This window comes from Delphinapterus leucas, unplaced genomic scaffold, assembly GCF_059928025.1.
Source record: "Delphinapterus leucas isolate spDelLeu-1000000601 "Yukka" unplaced genomic scaffold, BTC_Dleu_Yukka2 spDelLeu_asBTCV2_sq25, whole genome shotgun sequence".
Lineage (NCBI taxonomy): Eukaryota > Metazoa > Chordata > Mammalia > Artiodactyla > Monodontidae > Delphinapterus > Delphinapterus leucas.
The window spans coordinates 5105701-5127252 of record NW_028322234.1 but is presented as its reverse complement, the minus strand read 5'-3'; the positions used below and the strand labels follow the sequence as shown (position 1 = coordinate 5127252).

General features: G+C 44.9%; 1 protein-coding gene across 10 annotated transcripts in view; it reads right to left on the bottom strand.

Moving 5' to 3' along the window:
- The window catches only part of MGAT1 (alpha-1,3-mannosyl-glycoprotein 2-beta-N-acetylglucosaminyltransferase), a 64373-nt gene that overhangs the window by 9610 nt on the left and 33211 nt on the right, over positions 1 to 21552 (bottom strand). For 2 of the 10 annotated variants that reach the window (XM_089905176.1, XM_089905174.1), the window contains exons 3-4: positions 9079 to 9120; positions 6944 to 7374 (exon numbers count right to left, since the gene is read on the bottom strand). The gene's annotated coding sequence lies outside the window, so the exon portion shown is untranslated. The other 8 variants (XM_089905172.1, XM_089905173.1, XM_022558644.3 and 5 more) reach the window with 8 other exon arrangements.

Sequence of the window (21552 nt, the reverse complement as noted above, 5' to 3'; positions counted from 1 at the left end):
TACCATTTTTCTAGATTCCACGTATATGCGTTAATATACAATATTTGCTTTTCTCTTTCTGACTTACTTCACTCTGTATGACACTCTCTAGGTCCATCCACGTCTCTACAAATGACCCAATTTCGTTCCTTTTTATGGCTGTGTAACATTCCATTGTATATATGTGCCACATCTTTATCCATTCCTCTGTTGATGGACATTTAACTAGCTCAGTTTCTTCTTTTGAAAAACTGCCTATGAGCTGTGAGATCCCTATTTAAAACTCTGATTCCTATGGTATTCTCTAGCCAGTTCTCTCTCTGTGACAAGAAAATGTTTCTTAAACAGCAAGAGAACACCAGATAGCCAACTTCTCACTGTAAGCAATAATGGAGAAGTCTTATTTAGCTTTTAGAAAGTATGCAAGTTGAAGGAATGTCGACAGACCTTCCTTTCTGTCTCTGTGTTGCTTAGTACGTTAAAAAGCACTGCCTGAAAAAAACCAGAAAGCATAGAACATGCCACAGATAATGGAGACTTAACTGAATCACCTTCTTGTTCATTAGACCTCTGCTAGATTCCTGTACCTTGTACCAGGCTCCATAATTTCAAAAGGAAGTTAGAACTGAAAGGGAGTCGGAGAAGATACACTAAATAATTGAAGGACTTAGAGAATAAGACCTAGAGGAAAGGGATGCAGGCTAAAGGGATATATGATGCTAGTGCAGCAAAAAGCATGAAGCCCCGGGAAACCAAGAAACCTTGGGCAAGTCACTTGCGCCTTAGTTTCCTCATTTGAACAGGGAGAGGGGTTGATGTGGATCATCTCCAAGGACCCTGGGCTCTGATGATGAAAAGGACAGTGACAATTTCCCCAGTGTCCCAAACAGGAAATGAATTTAACCTGTCACATATGCCACTGAGGTTAGACATACTACATTGCCTTCTAATCTGAGAAAAGGACAGGGGAGGTCCGAGAGGCCTCAACGGTCTCGGGTAATGGGGTCAGGCAGGGGTGATTCACAGTTCGAGGCAGACGCAGGGGGGATGTAAGCATCCAAAAGAAAAGTCTACACGGTCTGAAAAGTATTATAAACGACAGAAGATAAAGAGGGACAATCTCAGCCAGTGATGTTCCTAAAGGGAGGGCTAATTAAACACATCACAGGGTCAAAGGTTAACCAAGGTGGAGCCTCACTCCAGGGTTCACTGTCCCGTGGGGACACAGACCAGCCGGCCACAGCCCCTGTGCTCCAGGGTTTATAAGATGGGGCCCTGCACGTCTCAGGGGCCCCCTACTCCACACACATTAGCCAACAAGTAGGAGAAAGTTTTCTTGACAATTTACTTATTTCCACATCGAGTCAATTCTACCTCCCGGCAGAGGAGAAAGAACCCCTAGTAACTTTTGGAATGGACGCGCGGGTGGGGTCTGGGGAAAGGCCACCTCGCATTCCGCTCCCCAAACCCTCTCCAGCGACCCCAGCTCCTCCAGGCCCCACACCCACGTCGGCCCAGAGGCTGAGTTTCACAACCAGCCCCCTCCCCGCGGAGCCCGCCCTCTCTCACCAGCTGGAGGCCCGGGATTCCGAAAGCGGAACGCAGAGCTCCACTTCCCAGCTCCAAAGGGGCCCGTGGCCGGGACCCGGGGCGGCCCGGGCCAAGTCCCTCTCTCGGGCACCGGGGCTGTCGGAGGACACGGAGGGCTCGGAAAAGGACAGCTTCCCAAGCCGGGACTCCAGCTCCGGAGCGCCCTCTCCGCTCCTGCGGGGCCTCCTTCAGTCAGACCTCGGTCCCGTTCCGGGGACAAGCCCCAGAACTGACGGACGCTGGCGTCCCCCGGCCCCCACTCACCAGGTCCTCCCAACTTCCCGGCCCTGAACTTGGCCCGCCCCGGGGCTTGGGGAGCGAGCCCGGTGCCCCGGCGCGTTCCAGGCGCTAGCGCGGAGGCCGCCGGCACCTTCCGCCAGGCAGGCTCTTCCTGCGGCGCTTGAGGGCCGGACCGCCGGGCGGGCAACGTGGCCCTTCCCCGGGGAGGGCGGGGCGGGGCAGGCCGAGGGGCGGGGCCGGCTGCCCCTACTGGCCCGCGACCCCTTCTCCCCGGCTCGCCTCCAACGCCCGACCTCTCAGAACGACTCGCGGTCTGGACACCCCAAGTTTTCCGGGGTCCCCAACTTCTGGAGATGCTGTGGAGACAGCTGTTACCTTTGAGCCCTTTGCTGCTCTCAATCGCAACTCCACGGGTCTATACCCATCAACCCAACCACACTCAACCCATTCCAGTCAGACTTCTCGCGTCTCCCCAGCCCCAGAGCCCAGGGCCTCGTGGGGTTGAGGGGCAGAGCCCTGCCAGAGGTAGGCCAAGCAGCCTGCCTCAGTAGTGAGTTTACCAAACCCAAAGCCAAGGATCCTCCCCACAACCCCTGGCTTCCAGGAGGGAGGAGTCCAGGGCACTTGAGAGGCTAGAGGGTGCAGGGAAGTAAGAACACGAACCAGGATGCCAAAAAGGAAGCCAAGGAGGAAACACCTGCAGCCAAAATCGAGAAAGAGCAAGCTGGCTTTTTTTTCTTCCTGTTTTTTGTTTTGTTTGTTTTTTCCTTTCGGGGTGGGTAATGAGTGTTGTTAGTTTGGAGCAAAAGAGCAAAGAGAGACAGACCTTTCCCTAGGGTAGACCCACCAGACCTGAAGAGAAAAGGCCTCAATCAGGCTTTGTGGTAGCCCTGTGAAAGGGGGTGAGGGAGGACCCTGGAAAAGCCTAGATGTCCGTATCTGACCCTAACAAGTGAGGGTGGGGAGCTGAGAACTACTGGCTACTCATGCAGATGACTTTCCTGAGGAGGACTGAGTCCAGGGCCAGCGCTACCATGTGATCAGGACACACTCTGGCACCAGCACGTGCCCCCATCCACTTCCCTCCCCTGTGTTCCAGAGCACAGAGCAGGCCAGAACTTTGTGGTATGTGGTTACTGACTTCACTCACTAACTTGTTTCTAGGTGAAACTAGGAATTATGTGGGGTTTTAGAGAAACAAAGGCAGGACATGCCCTAAAGGTCCCTGCGTGGGGGTGAGGAGCTAAAACAAAATTGCACAGAGGCCATCACATGCCAGACCTGCATCCTGCCCCACCCCCAGCCTCTCCTTTAACCCTCCTAGCAGCTCTGCAGAGTACACATTGTCATCCCATTCTACAGATGAAGAGTTTGAGACTCAAGCTAAGTGCCAACTTGCTGAAGGTCACAAGACCTAATGAGGGTCATGGCCAAGTTTTAGCCCCAGGCATTCCTGCTTCCAAAGATGGCACTCATTCCCTCTCCTCATGCAGCCTTGAGTGCAAGTGCTCTTTGTTATAGCTGTGTGTCCAGCACGACAGGCACACAGTGGGGCAGCAGGGAAATCCTGCAGTTGAAGCCCAGCCCTGAAGGAGAAGAGTGAAAGAAGAGCTGACACCTCAGTGAGGCTGGACTCGTGTGTGTGAGTGTGTGTGTGTGTGTGCAAGGTCTCCAGTTTAGCTGATTGTGTGGACTGTGGCAGGAGATGGGAGCCAACCAGCTCCCATGTGCCAGCCAGCAGGCAATGCTTCTGTACCTCTGCCACTTCTCTAAGCTTTTCCTCAGGTAGGAGACATGGAAGGCCTACATACTAACACTCCATGTCAAGGCAAGAGGGAAAACCACAGTTTCTTAAAATGTAAAAAGTTGGGAAACACTGTAGGGCCAAGATATCAGGAGCTAAAATCACTGTCCCAGGACAAAGGCCAGAGTGGGATGCTGAAAGGTGGGGAAACCAACCAGCCCATGAGATGTCAGATTCCCACCTCTACCAATAATCCTTCTCCATCTAAGGCTGTTCAATGGGGAACAGGACAGGTAACTGTGTACCAAAACTCTCGCCCCATCATTATAGTCCTCTGTTTAAATTCCAAGGCTCACAGGAAGATCTAAGAGTAGAAATTCCATGACTGTCCCAAAACAAAGGGCCTGGTTAGAGAACAAGAATGAGCTGAATTCTTGGATGGAAGCAAGAGAAAACATTTGGTCTGAGACGCAAGAAACAGGGTGATGAGTGCCAAATTGACCTGGGAAAAGAGGTCCTGGGCTCCTGATGGAGGTTTCATGCAGAAGGGTTATAGGCGAAGGAGGGCAGAAACAAGGAGCCAGGTGCCTGAATTCTGGGGATGAAACTGGGAATGGATTATGTGAAAATGGAAGGAATAGGAAGATGTGGCCCCAGCCAACCCCCACTACTTCCAAAAGAGGAGAGGAGAGATAAGAAGGAAGTGAAAGTTGTTCCAGGAAACTACCCTCCCATAAACAATGCCTAAGATACCCTGAATTTTTGTATAATTTGGAAAGAATTCATGCTCTGAACTTAAGAATTCATGCTCTGAAACCATCAGTAGTGGTAAAAGCAAAGTTTTAAATCAATGATGTATCTATTTTTCCCTCTCCCTTCCTCTCAATATCCCTACTCCCCATAAAGACCCAGAAACTCAGTTCATTAAGATAAAAGAAAAAAGATTAATACAATAATCACTGAGCAATGTCTGTGAAATGGAACTTTTGGTTAGCCACCTACAGTTCCTTTTGGGAAAAAAAAAGGGTATAAATAAATTCAGTTACAACACACACACAATATGTGGTTTCAGTCTATCATTGTGGATAAGTAGCTGGACACCCAATGAGTGCTGTGCCCTGACATCCTGGTACCCCTGTGAGAAGGCTGTGACCGTCTTGAGAGGACTGTCTTGTGGAAGGGTCAGGCTGAGGGCAGGGCTACTGCTTTTGGTGGAAACAACAGGAGAGAGGAATTCTGGCTCACTCCAGGGAAGAAACATCTTAGCAGAGAGGCCGTCTGACAGGGCACTTGAGTTCCCCTCCCTGGAGGTTTGCAGCAGAATCCGAATGGCCCTTCTCAGGTCAGATGCTGTAGGAGCAGCACAGCACTGGGCAGGCAATCACAGCACCTGCCGCTCCACACTTGGGCAACCCCTTCCTAATCAGGGCTTCTGTAGCTTCCCCTCAAGTATCAAACGGGGAGAATAATCCCTGCTCTGTTCTCCCCACAACAATGTGGTGACGAAAACCTTACACAACACAACAGCCTGGACACTTCACATAATGTAAGCACTGTACAAATACAGCACGACTCTGTGGCACTTCAAGTGCTTCGAAGCACTCACCGTCCTCCCAGGCACGATGAGGGCTGCAGAGGCATCCTGGGACCACACATCCCTGAGGGATCGCTGTGATCCCGGTATCTAAGCAAAGACTAGCACCAGGAATTTGCTGGACAAAGCTAGGGGAGGTGACAGGCCCACCCTGAAATCCAGACCTTCTAAAGTAGAAGCCTGACCTCAAAGGGGCTACCTGAGGCATCAGACTAGAGAAGAAACATCTAGGGCCAGGAACTCCACCCAGGTCTGCCTGCCCAGCCCTCAGGCCCCTGGGGGACTCAGGGACTCCTATGGCAAGGAAGGAAGGGAAAAAAGAAATTAAGTCATAAATATGTGATTTTCAGCTTGCAAATGACCTCTGTTATTGTTGCCAGCACCCAGTGTATGTGAGGCCCAGGTGTTACACAGCTAGTGAGAGGCAAAGAAATGCTAGAAGCCAAGCTTCCTACCCCTTGCCCAGGCCACCAGACCCCACTGTCTATCAAAATTCCCAACACCTCTCCCTTCTACTGTTATTGTCACTGAGAAAAGCAGGCATCTTGGCAGAGGTAAACTGGAGTTCAAAGGAGGAGTCAGCAGAAAGTAAGGTAACCATGAACAGCCTATAGAGGGCTAAAAAATGACAGTCTGAAAAACACTGGCATCTTAAAGAGCAGGAGAGAAGACCACGATATGGCACAGGAAGGAAAGGCCCAGGGTTCCATCTCCTAAACAGACACTCGGTCCTTGAGACTTCCACTTTTCTCCACCCCTCTTTAATCTGCTACCCCAAAGAGGCACACTTGCCAAGCTGACCGGAGAGCTCTGAGAGCCAACAAGGTATGTGGCAGAATCCCTCAATTTCAGTTCTCCTTGAACCCGTGCACCTCTGCCACCACTTCATGATCCCAGGTATTGTTTAACAGCAACAGGATGAGACAAATTCAGGGCAGGCTTTTAATTAAGGACAAATAAGGCTTTTGCCAGAACCCTATTTCAATAAAAGAACAAAACTAATTTAGAGTTTTTCTCTATGTAACTATACAAGCATATGAAGCAATGGCAATGTTACTGTTTTACATGTACATGGCCCTGGATACTTCTCAAAATCTATCATTTCATTTGTTCCTTGTGAACAACCTGTGAGGGACTTGGAAAGTTAGTTATCCCCATTTTGCAAGTGAAGAGAACATGGCAGAGCTTAACCAACATACCTAGGGGTGTACACTAAGAAAGGCAGAGCTAGAACACAAATCCTGATTCCCAAACCTGTGCTCTGTTCCTCTGCTCTTACCATGAGGTTTCATGGCCTACACTCCCTTACAGGGGAAGGAGGAGAGGCAACTCAGGAGGTTACCTAGACCATCTGCTACCTGCCCCCCAAGGCAGTTCTATTCAGTTAGCTGCCCAAAACACAGCAGCCTGCCTCAGCCTGGGTAATCCATTCCAGTGTTGTGCTTAGCCCAAACTGGCTTGGAATGCTACTACCTCAGCGTTGAAAAAGTCCTTACAAGTAATCTAACACAACCTCCCTTCAGAGGCCTAAATAATTTTCATTTTCTCCTTGGACTAACCTCACAATTGCCATTGCTCACAACCCCTTACAAGGTACTCCTACCTGGGTAAGGAGCAGCTGGGAACAAGCCTGCACCCAGAGAGTGAAGGAGAGGTGAAGTTTCCTGTGTACCCCTCAGGGTAAGGGTTCCCATCACGGCAACTCCTCAATGACAGTGTCCCCAGACTTACCCCACTCAACATTTTCTGCACAGGAGCAGCAAGACACCAAGTGGGAAATGAGACAGAAACCTTACCTTTCTTCTCTTCTCTCAGCTGCTCCCCTGGAGATCATCAAACCCCCATCCAGCACTCCATTTCCAAACTGAGAATCCCAAATCAGATACACCAAACAAAGTGCGGCTTCTCTCCTCTTGTCCAGGTCCAAAGTCCATGGCTGAGTGGACTCTGAGGGGGAGGAGTCTGGGGGGGAAGGGGTATGTCCAGGCCCCTCCCCCCCACTACAGGCTTCAGTGTCCCTCCCAGAGGTCTATTACATCCCTTCATTCGGCTGGTTTATTAAGCCCAGAGTCTGGTGATAGGCAGATCCCTGGTACTATCCCATCTCTTGTTCAGGGAGGGGAAGTCATCCACTGTGAGGGCTGGCGAGTCCGTCTTCTGCTGAGGCTCATGAGAGGAAACAGGCCTTAGAACTGACATGGTCCAGGAGGCTGATTTCTGTGTTAACCTGCAGAATATTTAAACATCATGACACTCTCTAATCTATTATATACCCAAAGGGATTTCTAAGACTCCCTACCTAAATTAGACTCCTTGACTCTATCATCAAAAACCCTTCCTTAAACACTCCACAAGGTTATACAAAGTTCCTACCTCACTCACATATTGCACCCCAAAACAGTCATCTCATCAATATGTATCCACATATAAGGCTCAAGATACAGGAAAGACAGCACCTAACCGCACTATAGGAAAAGTAACCAAAAGCACTAGTGTGTGGAGACTGTCTTCTAAGAAATACAGAAAAGAACATTCTCCTCCTGTTCTCGCCTTGTGAGTGCCACACACTAATCGCCCTACATCTCCCAAGCTTCTTAGGGTGTGCAGTGTTTTAATCGGCCAGCTCTCCCAGTCTGAACTAAATCCATTCCACACCTAGATGCTGGCACCTTCTACAAGCATTCTTTGCTCCCTTCCCTTCACCCGCACCTCCCCCTCTGCTTCCAAAACTGTGCCATGGATGTAATTCCCAATCTCCGTCAAACTCCTTCCCGGGGCCAACTCCCGAGAGCACTCTCCTGAAACGTTAGAAGCCTGACTCCTACCAGCAATAGCCCCAGTGATGTTCCAATTTTTCAATCCGGTGGCCCACCCTGGCCGCCCCCTCCCTTCTAAGTGTATTCCTAAACACACACACACACACACACACACACACACACACACACACACACACACACAAAATCGCGCGCGCCCGCGCTCTCCCCCTTCCTTCCTGTAGAGGCGTGGCGCCCACAAGAACGCCCCCCAACCCAGGAAAGAATTTAGCTCCTCCCACCCTTCTCAGAACCCCGCGTTCGGTGTTCACGGCGAAAGGGGTGACAACGCGACCCTCTCTAGGTTCTGACCCCTACCCCTCCGCTGCCCAGACGACCCTCGCCCTATCTGCGCTGGGTCGTTACCTGGGCCCTCCCCCACCCCCCCCCACCCCCCCCCAACCTCAGCAGGGAGCCGCGGCCCGCCCCAGATCGGACTCCAGGGCCCAGGCCGGGTCCCGGTTGCCCGCCCAGGCCCCACCCCCTCGACCCCCGGCGGCCCGGCCCTCCCCTCGCACTCCTTTCCCCCTCCCACCATCTACCGCAGCCACTTCCGCCCGTCCTCCGGAAGTGAGTCCGTGGCAACTGCCACCCCCCGTCACCCGCGTTATCTCCCCCCAGCCCATCACCCCCGCCACCAAGGGAGCAGGACTTGAGGTTGCTCTGCAGTCACTATTAACAGGACTGGGGACGAGGCGTGGGCAGGACAGGGTGTGAGTGAGAACGGAGCTGGGGACGACAGTACCGGCCGTGCAAGAAAGGGCGGGACAGAGTTTGTGGCGGAAAGCGGGAGCTCGCGTCAAGTCGAGCCGCACGGGAAGAAGAGCGCATGCGTCACGATGCCTCGGTCGGGTGCTTGGACTGCCTGGCCTGGAGGGAGTGGGCGGGAAGGGGGCGGAGCCGGCCTGGCGCCGGTTCACCTAGTCCACTTTGGTCTTAGGGTCGCCTAGCAACCGCCCGCGTGTTCAGGGTTCTGGAGAAAGCCCAGAGGGCTCCCCTCTCTGGATGCGAGTCCTGGTGAGAAGCAATTCTTGAAGCACCAAGGCTTGTGTTCACCCGTCCCTGTGCTGAGAGCTCTGTAGCCGTACTGAAGGAAAGCTGTTTTGTTCATTGCTTACTGTTTCTCGCTGCATCTCACGGAGGCAGGACCTTCCTTGGGTCTGAAAAGAGAAAGAAAAGAGTGAGACTACTCATAAATTAAGCCCCCCCCGCGCCCCCACGACAGCTCTCTGTTGTACACGCCTCGTGTGAAACACTTTTCAATTATTAGTACCCACAGGTCGGAACCACGGTTACCATTCCCTGAGCAGCAGAGAGCTCTGCCCGAGATTACGTGGCTAGACAGTGATAGAGGCTGGACGCGAACTTCCCAGTCTGTGACACTAACCTATGTTGCCACTATCGTGTGCCACCTGTGACCATTCTCCTCTTAAACCTTTCTACACCTTCAAACATTGGACTTCCAAGTTCCAAAATTTCCCTGGTTGCTTTTTTCTAAATGTATTGGTCTGACTTGCTTTTGACTTCAAACTGAATTCAAGAGAAGCTACTACTAATTTTTGTTCATATGTCATCCATTTAATGACGTGTTCTAGAATTTTGCCAGGACTGTGGACGGATTCGCAGCCTTTGTTTTTTCCCCCTCTTATTGAAAACTGGAACTTAGGCTCCAGTCTTCTGGCATATCTTCTTTGATACTGTGATTTATAAGAAGAAATATATGTATTTGGTCTTTGTCTAGTTTCTGATACCGAGCTCCTAAAATCCTTGGAATTTTCGTAAGTGATAAGAGCACTAGGAGGATCTTTTGTTCCAGTATTTGATTTTTGACCCTAGTTCCTGACACAGGGCCACTGAAACCCTTGGCATTTCCTGGGTGATAGGAGTGTCATTTTTTCTAATGAGGCAACTTTGGGTGGGCTCCTGGATAGCTTCTGGATGGGGGCTGATCATTGGAAAGACCAAGCTGTGATTAGAAGGTTGGAATTTTTAAGCACCCCCTCCCCAGGCACTCCCCCACCCCCGCCATTTTCTTGAGATGAGAGAAGGGTTGAAAATGGAGCTAATGATAGATTAGGCTTAGGTGATGAAGCATCCATTAAAATCCCAATAGTATGGGGTTCAGAGAGCTTCTAGGTCGGTGAACACATCCAGAGACCGGGAGGGTGCCACACCCCCAACTCCAGAAGGACAGACGCTCCTGTGCTCGGGACCCTCCCAGGCCTTGACCGCTGTATCTCATCTGGCATTCATCTGTATCCTTTAATAAACTAATACACATAAGTGTTTCCCTGAGTTCTGTGAGCTGCTCTAGCAAATAATCGAATCCAAGGGGTAGGAGGTCACGGGAACCTCCAGGTAGAACAAAAGTTGTGACTTGCAATTGGTATCTGAAGCAGAGTCAGTTTGGTGGTACTGAGCCCCTAACCTGTGGGATCTGATGTTATTCCAGATTGTGTCAGAATTGAGTTAAATTGTAGGACAAGCAGCCGGTGTCACAGAGAACTGCTTGGTGGGAGAAAACCTCCACACATTTGGTGTCAGAAGTTAAGTGCTCTGTATGAGTAGTAAAGAAGACACATAGGATAAAAGACTGGGTTTTTCTAGTACATACGTTGATCTGACTTGCTCTTAAGGCTGAATCCAAGAGGAGCTACTACTAATTTTAAGAGTTCATCCATTTAATGACATGTTCTAGAATCTTGCCGGGACTATGGATGGATTTACAGCATCTGTCTTTCCCCCCTTTTTGAAAACTGGAACCTAGGTTCCAGTCTTCTGGAATATCTTCTATCCATGTGATTTCTCCAGATTACTAGCAGTGACCAACTTGCATATTTTCAATACTGGAAATGTAATAGTTGCTAGGTCAGGAGTCGTGAAATGATTTTTTTTTATTTGGAAAGATGTCATAGTATTAGAAACATTCTTAAAACAAAACTTATATTGCTGCTACACTCAAACAATACAGGTCCACAAATAAGTTCCTGATCTTTTCTCAAAAAGCTGTCTTTCTCATCTGAATTAATGTTAACTGGAACAGGGCCATGTGCCTGGCCCTTAGTAGGTGCTCAACAAACATTTGTGGAATGAATGAATGAATGAACTTGAACAACTGTTTTCATGGTGGAGTTTTCTTATCCTGCAGATACCTGAACATAGTGATAAGCATAGTATGCATATTTTGCATTATGATATTTTATCATCATAAGATAGTATCATGTTTCTAATACTTTCAAAATTATAACCACTTTTTAAAACGTACTTAGACTTTTTGCATGCTTGTTATAATAAAGCAAACAACAGAGTTGTGTAAAGAAAAAGTTACTATCGTCCCACCTCCACTAATCCCTTCCTGCTGAAGGGAACTACTTTTAAATTTAGTGGATATCTTTCCAAATATTTTCTCCATACCCACATATATATGTAACAGATACAGATGTCACAGTTCAAAGACAAGTATGACTGAACTGTAACTTTATTTTGTATAACACAAGACAGTTTCTATTTTTAGGCCTCATTGCCTCTGATAGCAGAAAAACTGAATGTGGTTAACTCAGGATAAATGTTAGCACTTTATGATTTGCTTATTTATTAATGATCAGTTATAGTCTAATTCTAGCGAACTCTTTTCTCCCTTCACCTTTACAAAATTACCAGACTTTTAAAAATTATTGTAAAAGAAGTATATATTCATTACAGAAAAATAGTAACTCACAAATAGCAAAATTTAAAAGTAACCATATGTAAAGCCAGCAACCAGAAATAATCAGTTTGTTCTTTTCATATATATGCATATTTGAGATCCTATTATAATTGCTTTATACATTGTAAACATATTTCCATGTCAGAAAATATACCTCTATGGCATTTTTAATGACTGTGTGATCTCCCATTATACAAATGTACCATAATTATTGTCCCTGTTTTTGTACATTTGGTTTCCAACTTTTTACTTTTGCGAAATTACTTGTAGCTAAATGTCTGAGCATATCCCTAATTATTTCCTCAGGATAAAATCCTGAAACTGTTGTCAAAAGGTGTAGTCACTGTTGAAGACTTTTGACACATGTGAGACCTACAGAAAGGTGTCACTGCTTTGGCTCCAGCGAGCAGGAGGGTCCTTTTCTTCACACCCTGCCAGCACCATCTTAAGTCTTCCCTATTATCTTGTTTTGCAATGTTTTCTTGGATATTTTCACAAATATATTTTTTCCAACATATATTTTTCAGATGATAATTATTTTGGATTCATTTTAGAAGCTAGATACTCTTTTATAATTTAATGGGCTCCTCCTTACCTTTTCAAGTGTTCCTTGTACTGATTTTAGTCCAAAGTCAGATAGATACAAAAGTCAGTTTGTATATTTGCTATTTTTCACATGTTCTTTTATCCTGGAATGTATTTTAGAATTCTGACCCATAAGGAAACAGCCATATTCATTTTCTCCTTTTATCTTATTGTACCTCTTAGCAACTTCTGACCCACTCATCTGTGCACCTCTGACTGTGCACCTCTCCTTCCAACACTCTTCCCCCTTGACTCCCATGCCACCACACTCTCCTGGGTGCCCTCCTCCCTCTCTGACCACTCCTTCTCAGCCTTCCTGACTAGCTTCTTCCTCCTCCCTCTTATTCTCTACCCAACACTTTCTCTTTAGATGATCCTGTTACCAAACTCAGGTCTGGCTGCTCACCGCTCAAAAATCAGTACTCAAGAGAGAAAAATGTTGGTAGAAAGGAAAGTTACTTTTAATCCGAGTGCTGGCAATCTGGGGACATGGTGGACTCAGTTTCCCCCCAAAGCCATCTCTGAAGATTCTGCTCAGCCATGAAAGTTTTTAAAGGGAAAAAAGGAAGTAATCTCAGTTAACCACTGAAACAGGGGGTCAAAATCGGCGATTCCCCACTGTGTGCATGTTTGTCGACTTCCTGTGATTTTTCTTTAGGTGCTATCTTGTTCACACAGTTTGTTCACGAGGTTACTGAAGGGGAAGCTAGGGAAGAGATCTGGTCATCGGTTACTTATTCTTCACTTCTACTTCTTTGATCTACAGAAAGAACCCACATGTTAGGCAAGGTATTATGTGATCAAAAGATTTGAAAGGTGTGCTAGGGCCAGAGATGACTAGAGCATGGGGATGCCAGGTTTAACGTTAGTGTCAAGACAAAAGGGGCCTCCCGCAGAGAGCTGTTTCCTGCAAAGAGCTCTTTCCTGCCAAAAACTGCTTACAATCCCACAGAAGTCACGTGGCTTCCGTTATCAACTCTGTGTCAGAGGCACCCAAATAAGCCCGCCAGGTCCCTTCTCCTCCGTCCTCCAGGCCCATATATCCAGCTGTGTGCTTGATATCTCAACTTGGTCCCCTCACAGGTAGCTCTAATTCAAGTGTCCAAAACTGAACTCATAGTATTCCTCCCAGCTCCTCTCCCAGCATTCCCCTTCTCAGTGAGTAGCTCCATCATCCAGCCAAATGCTTGTGCCAGAAATCCAAGTCCTCCACAAAGTTCCCACATCCAATCAATCAGCACACCCCTCAAAGTTCATCTCCTAATTATTTCATGACTCTGCGCTTCTCTCTGTCTCTTCCCAACCTGGGCCAGTCAGTACAGCTCATACTGTGACCATAGGAATTGGGTCACACAGGACTCAAGCCTGGCCAGCCAGCTCCTTCCTGAGATTTGCTGAATTCAGAGTAAGTTTCTCTCAGGTAGCAAAGCTCAAACATGAATGGCGATAGTTTCAGATTTTCTACTTAAAGGACAAAAGTCTTGGAGGACACTTGCTCAAGATTTGTTGGCCCTGCTCAACCTTCTGACCTTCTGACATGAGTTGATGCTAAGGAGCAATCTGAAGCCACTTGATGTTTCCCTTTGGGAGAAATAGATTTTTCAGTCTGTTGCCCATGTAGGTTTTCCATCATCCATGAAGTGCAGTACACATAACCAGAATAACTTAGTTATACCAGTTTTTCCTGGACACATTACACCCTTTAAATCTGCAGGTACGAGTTTTATTTTATTTCAGTTATGCCACTTACTGCAGGATTTCCTTTAGCAAGTTACTAACCCTCTCTGTGCCTTAGTTTTCTCATGAATACAGTGGGGATGATAACACTACCTAACGTTATTCAATTATCGTGAGCATTCAATGAGATCGTGCATGTCAGGTTCTTCAAACTATGCCCAACCTCTATAGTAAGTGCTCAGTAAATGTCGGTTACTCTTCTTACGATTAATTCAGAAAAGTTTCAGGCTAGTACTTCTTTACTGTTTCTTTCTGTTTCATTTGTTCTGTTCTCATCTTAGGAATACCCATTTTGTATATGTTGGGACTCATTTGACTATCTTCCACCTCCCTCATTTTTATGTCTTTGTTTCTTTGCCATTTTTCATGTTTTGTGAATAGTTTTTTAGTTATGCTTATTCTATTTTTGATGTTTCTAATGTTCCCAGGCAAATATCAAGTTAATACAATTTAGTTAATAGTAAATTGTATTAACCTGATAACTAAAACTCTAACATTGTACACCTGGTCTTTTTTTTTTTTTTGCATCTTTCCGAAGTGTATGGTTTAGTGGTTTTTGGTATGCTGACAGAGTTATACAACCATCACCACTAATCCAGAACACTTTCATCACCTTTGAAAGAAACCCCATGTCCATTAGCAGTCACTCCCCATTTCTGCCTCCCTCACCCCTGGCAACCATTGATCTACTTTACATCTCTACCAGTTGGCCTGCTCTGGACATTTCATGTGAATGGCATCAGACATTATGTGTCTGGCTTCTTTCACTTAGCATAGTTTTTAAGGTTCATCCATGTTATAGTATGTATTAGCACTTCGTTCCTTTTTGTAGCTGAATAACATTCCACTGTATGTATGTGGTTTATTCATTCATTGGTTGATGGATATTTAACTTGTTTCCACTGTGTAGTATCTGTTTTTCCCAGTGTGATATAAGGAATGAATAAAGAGACTGGACCACAGCCTCCACATAGAAGCCTACAGAATCCCCAGATGAAGAAAGAGGTATTTGGGAGGAATCTGTGTTTTCTGGAAAGCAGTGGATATGGGCCAGTGCCCTCCTAGATGTGGGGAAATCCCAATTTTAAATGATCTGTTATCCCTACTCTTAGTATGCACATAATCATCACACCATGTTTCTTCTGTGTCAGGTGGAGACAGTCCTGACTATAGGCATGTTCTGACTTTCCCCTTGTCTTCTCACTCACTCTGTCCTTGGCCTGGTTGGTTTTCCTTCCTGAAATGCCCTCTGCCTATAGGTCTCTCTTCATGTGTGATTTCTTAGTCATTATACCATTTTCTAAAATCTGCTCCCTTCAGCACTTCCAGGAGGTGAGGGTGGACTTCCTGGAACACTGAAGACAGATAACCCCCACTCCCTTTTTTATGTTCCTTGTGGCTAAAAGTAAATAAATAAATTAATAATTGGGTGTGGGGGCCCGGAGTTGCACTGCAAATATGGAACCGAAGAGGATGTGACAAGCCCAGACATCTCCAGAGCTAAGGTGTAAAGCTGAAGACTGTGTAGATGCTGTAAGGAATCTGAGTGGAACTCAGAATATTAAGCTGAGACTTAGGATGAAGGTGGGGTGGTGGATGGAGGACACTTGGGAATTTCAGTTCAATCATGGGATGAAAGCTATTTAAGTACACTTAAAATCATAGCACTTTCTTGCTTCATTTCACAATGAAGGATGAACTTGCTATCTTGTGTCTGGTCTTATTTAATCCTAGTATTATTTTAATTATGTTAATTTGGGGCATTCCTCCCCAACTAGATTATGAGCTTCTGAAAGGAAGAGACCCTGTTTACCTTATCATACTCATATATTTCTGAATTTGTTCAATTCAATAAACATTTACCTGCCAGCTCAGATTCTGGCTCCTCTGATTTCAGTGGACTCAGGAGATTCGATTTCCTTTCCCAAGGCTCGGGTTGTAAAATCTATCCTTCATTCCTGGCAAGGCATTCATGAGGATCAAATGAAACCAAGACTGTGAGAACCCTTTTAAAACTGAAAAGAGCTATGTAAATATTTATTGTGTTTAGAAGTTTCCAGATAGCAATCAGAAAGCGCCAGCGTGCTAGTAGCTTTGCGCTTTCAGGGGAGAACCCCTCAATGCCCTCTCCATCTGAGAACAGAGAAAGCCCTCAGCATCCCCTCCCTTAGGAAGCTGCTTCCGTTTCTCACCTGGCCTCTCCCTTTTTCAGGGCTCTCAAAGTGTTATCATGTCATAGAGAAAGCCAGTCTGCTCTTAAACACCTTTCTTTAACAATATTATAAGTTCTAATTGTCACTGGGTTGGTGGGTTGGTTGGTTGGTTGGTTTTAAATCTGAATTTGCATTTAAACCAGAAGCATTTTTCTCAGGTCAGTATTCCCTTAGACCAGTTCCATCAGCAGGGGTTGTCCAATTACCTAGTGAATATTTGAAACCTCAGATACTGATGCCAGGAAGCTGAGGTTTTCCTATACGGGCCTCCACTGGTGGGGAGTGGTGGGGAGAGGGGTGGAGAGGGAGAAGGGGCAGTCAAGTGAGAACACTCTGAAATAAAAGTGTCTTTTGCCTTCAGGATGTATCAGTTCACAGGGAGAGAGGAGACTAGTTCTCAAGAAAGAACAAAGAAGCTTACAAGTAGAACACTGAAGACATGCAGAAGTACTGGTGTAAAGAATAAAGAAGTGTTTAGAGGGATATAAGCTTAAATTAGGAATACTTCCTGAGGGTAGGTGGCTCACCAGCAAGGTCTTGAAGGGAACCAGGAGAGAGGAACCCCTGGTTTAGGTGTCATAAATCCTCCCTTGCTTCAAGTAGAACCAAGCTCAAATAGGAATATTTCTAATCCTTATCATCTAAGCTGGGCCTGGTGCCAGGAGCTTGGATGCTTGTCCTGATTGCAGAGACCAGGTTTCACACACCCGCATCAAATCCTTTAAAGCGTTTCCTTGTGCAGGAGCAGTTGAAAAGTACTTTGGGGAAAAAACAATTACAACTATTACCCCCAAACCAAAATTATAACCTGTTCATAATTCCTTTATCTTTTTTGAAATGGGTTTTAAACCAGAACAACTATTTTTAATTGTTAGAAACATTTTAAATAATTGTCAGTAATAGTCTTTATTAATCATAAAAAGAGAAACACATACATTAGTCTTTGAAAGTACCATCTCTGATATTAGGCCTTTTTAGTATTTAAGAAAAAACAGCAGAAAAGAGCAAGTAAAAGCATGTGAGGGACAATAACATAACTGGACCTAACAAAACAAAGAGGCTGAGATGGGAGACAGAATGAAAGAGAAATATTTAAGTTGGGGATGGAAGTCAGTGAAGGAGGTCTAAGTAATTAATAGGATGAGAAATATAGATATCTACATGCTAAAACAGGCAAGAGAGAGCCATCAAAATTCTGAGTCATGAGAAGCAAGAAGAACTACAGTCCTGCAGCCTGTGGAACAAAAACCACATTCACAGAAAGATAGACCAGATGAAAAGGCAGAGGGCTATGTACCAGATGAAGGAACAAGATAAAACCCCAGAAAAACAACTAAATGAAGTGGAGATAGTCAACCTTCCAGAAAAAGAATTTAGAATAATGATAGTGAAGATGATCCACGACCTCGGAAAAAGATTGGAGACAAAGATGGAGAAGATGCAAGAAATGTTTAACAAAGATCTAGAAGAATTAAAGAACAAACAGAGATGAACAATACAATAACTGAAATGAAAAATACACTAGAAGGAATCAATAGCAGAATAACTGAGGCAGAAGAACGGTTAAGTGACCTGGAAGATATAATGATGGAATTCACTGCTGGGGAACAGAATAAAGAAAACAAAATGAAAAGAAATGAAGACAGCCTAAGAGACCTCTGGGACAACATTAAATGCAAGAACATTCGCATTATAGGGGTCCCAGAAGGAGAAGAGAGAGAGGAAGGACCCAAGAAAATATTTGAAGAGATTATAGTTGAAAACTTCTCTAACATGGGAAAGGAAATAGCAACCCAAGTCCAGGAAGCGCAGCGAGTCCCATACAGGATAAACCCAAGGAGACACACGCTGAGACACATAGTAATCAAATTGGCAAAAATTAAAGACAAAGAAAAATTATTGAAAGTAGCAAGGGAAAAACGAAAAATAACATAAAAGGGAACTCCCATAAGGTTAACAGCTGATTTCTCAGCAGAAACTCTACAAGTCAGAAGGGAATGGCATGATATACGTAAAGTGATGAAAGGGAAGAATCTACAACCAAGATTATTCTACCCGGCAACTATCTCATTCAGATTCGATGGAGAAATTAAAAGCTTTACAGACAAGCAAAAGCTAAGAGAATTCAGCACCAGCTCTACAACAAACCAGCTCTACAACAAATGCTAAAGGAACTTCTCTAAGTGGGAAAAATGGGAAGAAAAGGACCTACAAAAACAAACCCAAAACAATTAAGAAAGTGGTAATAGGAACATACATATCGATAATTACCTTAAACGTGAATGGATTAAAAGCCCCAACCAAAAGACACAGGCTTGCTTAATGGATACAAAAACAAGACCCATACATATGCTCTCTACAAGAGACCCACTTCAGACCTAAGGACACATACAAACTGAAACTGAGGGGATGGAAATAGATATTCCATGCACATGGAAATCAAAAGAAAGTTGGAGTAGCAATACTCATATCAGATAAAATAGACTTTAAAATAAAGAATGTTACAGGAAGGACATTACATAATGATCAAGGGATCAATCCAAGAAGAAGACATAACAGTTATATATGCACCCAACATAGAAGAACCTCAATACATAAGGCAACTGCTAACAGCTCTAAAAGAGGAAATCAACAGTAACACAATAACTGGGGGACTTTAACACCTCACTTACACCAATGCACAGATCGTCCAAAATGAAAATGTATAAGGAAACACAAGCTTTAATCACACAATAGACCAGATAGATTTAATTGATATTTATAGGACATTCCATCCAAAAACAGTAGATTACACTTTCTTCTGAAGTGTGCACAGAACATTCTCCAGGATAGATCACATCTTGGGTCACAAATCAAGCCTCAGTAAATTTAAGAAAATTGAAATCCTATCCAGCGTCTTTTCTGACCACAACACTATGAGATTAGAAATTAATTACAGGGATAAAACCGTAAAAAACACAAACACATGGAGGCTATACAATACGTTACTAAATAACCAAGAGATCACTGAAGAAATCAAAGAGGAAATCAAAAAATACCTAGAGACAAATGAGAATGAAAATACGATGATCCAGGGCTTTCCTGGTGGCACAGTGGTTGAGAGTCCGCCTGCCAATGCAGGGGACATGGGTTCGTGCCCCGGTCCGGGAAGATCCCACATGCCGCGGAGCGGCTAGGCCCGTGAGCCATGCCCGCTGAGCCTGCGCATCTGGAGCCTCTGCTCCGCAACGGGAGAGGCCACAGCAGTGAGAGGCCCACGTACCGCAAAACAAACAAACAAACAAACAAACAAAAATGACGATCCAAAACCTATGGGATGCAGCAAAAGCAGTTCCAAGAGGGAAGTTTATAGCTATACAAGCCTACCTCAAGAAACAAGAAAAATCTCAAATAAACAATCTAACCTCACACCTACAGGAACTAGAGAAAGAAGAACAAACAAAACCCAAAGTTAGCAGAAGGAAAGAAATCATAAAGATCAGAGCAGAAATAAATGAAACAGAAACAAAGAAAACAATAGCAAAGATCAATAAAACTAAAAGCTGGTTCCTTAAGAAGATAAACAAAATTGATAAACCATTAGCCAGACTCATCAAGAAAAAGAGAGAGAGGACTCAAATCAATAAAATTAGAAATGAAAAAGGAGATGTTACAACAGACACCGCAGAAATACAAAGCATCCTAAGAGACTACTACAAGCAACTCTATGCCAATAAAATGGACAACCTGGAAGAAATGGACAAATTCTTAGAAAGGTATAACCTTCCAAGACTGAACCAGGAAGAAATAGAAAATATTAACAGACCAATTGCAAGTAATGAAGTTGAAACTGTGATTAAAAATCTTCCAACAAACAAAAGTCCAGGACCACATGGCTTTACAGGTGAATTCTATCAAACATTAAGAGAAGAGCTAACACCCATCCTTCTCAAACTCTTCCAAAAAATTGCAGAGGAAGGAACACTCCCAAACTTATTCTATGAGGCCACCATCACCCTGATACCAAAACCAGACAAAGATACACAAAAAAAGAAAATTACAGACCAATATCACTGATGAATATAGATGCAAAAATCCTCAACAAAATACTAGCAAACAGAATCCAACAACATATTAAAAGGATCATACACCATGATCAAGTGGGATTTATCCTGGGGATGCAAGGATTCTTCAATATACAAAAATCAATCAATGTGATACACCGTATTAACAAATTGAAGAATAAAAACCATATGATCATCTCAATAGATGCCAAAAAAGCTTTTGACAAAATTCAACACCCATTTATGATAAAAACTCTCCAGAAAGTAGGCATAGAGGGAACCTACCTCAACATAATAAAGGCCATATATAACAAACCCACAGCAAACATCATTCTCAATGGTGAAAAACTGAAAGCATTTCCTCTAAGATCAGGAACGAGACAAGGATGTCCACTCTCACCACTATTATTCAACATAGTTTTGTGGTTTTTTTTTTTTTTTTTTTTTTTTGCAGTACGTGGGCCTCTCACTGTTGTGGCCTCTCCCGTTGCGGAGCACAGGCTCCAGACGCGCAGGCTCAGCGGCCATGGCTCACGGGCCCAGCCGCTCCGCAGCATGTGGGATCCTCCCGGACCGGGGCATGAACCCATGTTCCCTGCATCGGCAGGCGGACTCTCAACCACTGCACCACCAGGGAAGCCCTCAACATAGTTTTGGAAGTCCTAGCCATGGCAATCAGAGAAAAAAAAGAAATAAAAAGAATACAAATTGGAAAAGAAGAAGTAAAACTGTCACTGTTTGCAGATGACATGATACTATACATACAGAGTCCTAAAGATGCCACCAGAAAACTACTAGAGGTAATCAATGAATTTGGTAAAGTTTCAGGATACAAAATTAATGCACAGAAATCTCTTGCATTCCTATATACTAATGATGAAAAATCTGAAAGAGAAATTAAGGAAACACTCCTATTTACCACTGCAACAAAAAGAATAAACCTACCTAGGGAGACAAAAGGCCTGTATGCAGAAAACTCTAAGACACTGATGAAAGACATTAAAGATGATACCAACAGATAGAGAGATATACCATGTTCTTGGACTAGAAGAATCAGTATTGTGAAAATGACTATACTACCCAAAGCAATCTACAGATTCAATGCACTCCCTAACAAATTACCAATGGCATTTTTTACAGAACTAGAACAAAAAATCTTAAAATTTGTATGGAGACACAAAAGACCCTGAATAGCCAAAGCGGTCTTGAGGAAAAGAAGCAGAGCTGGAGGAGTCAGACTCCCTGACTTCATACTATACTACAAAGCTACAGTTGTCAAGACAATATGGTACTGGCACGAAAAAAGAA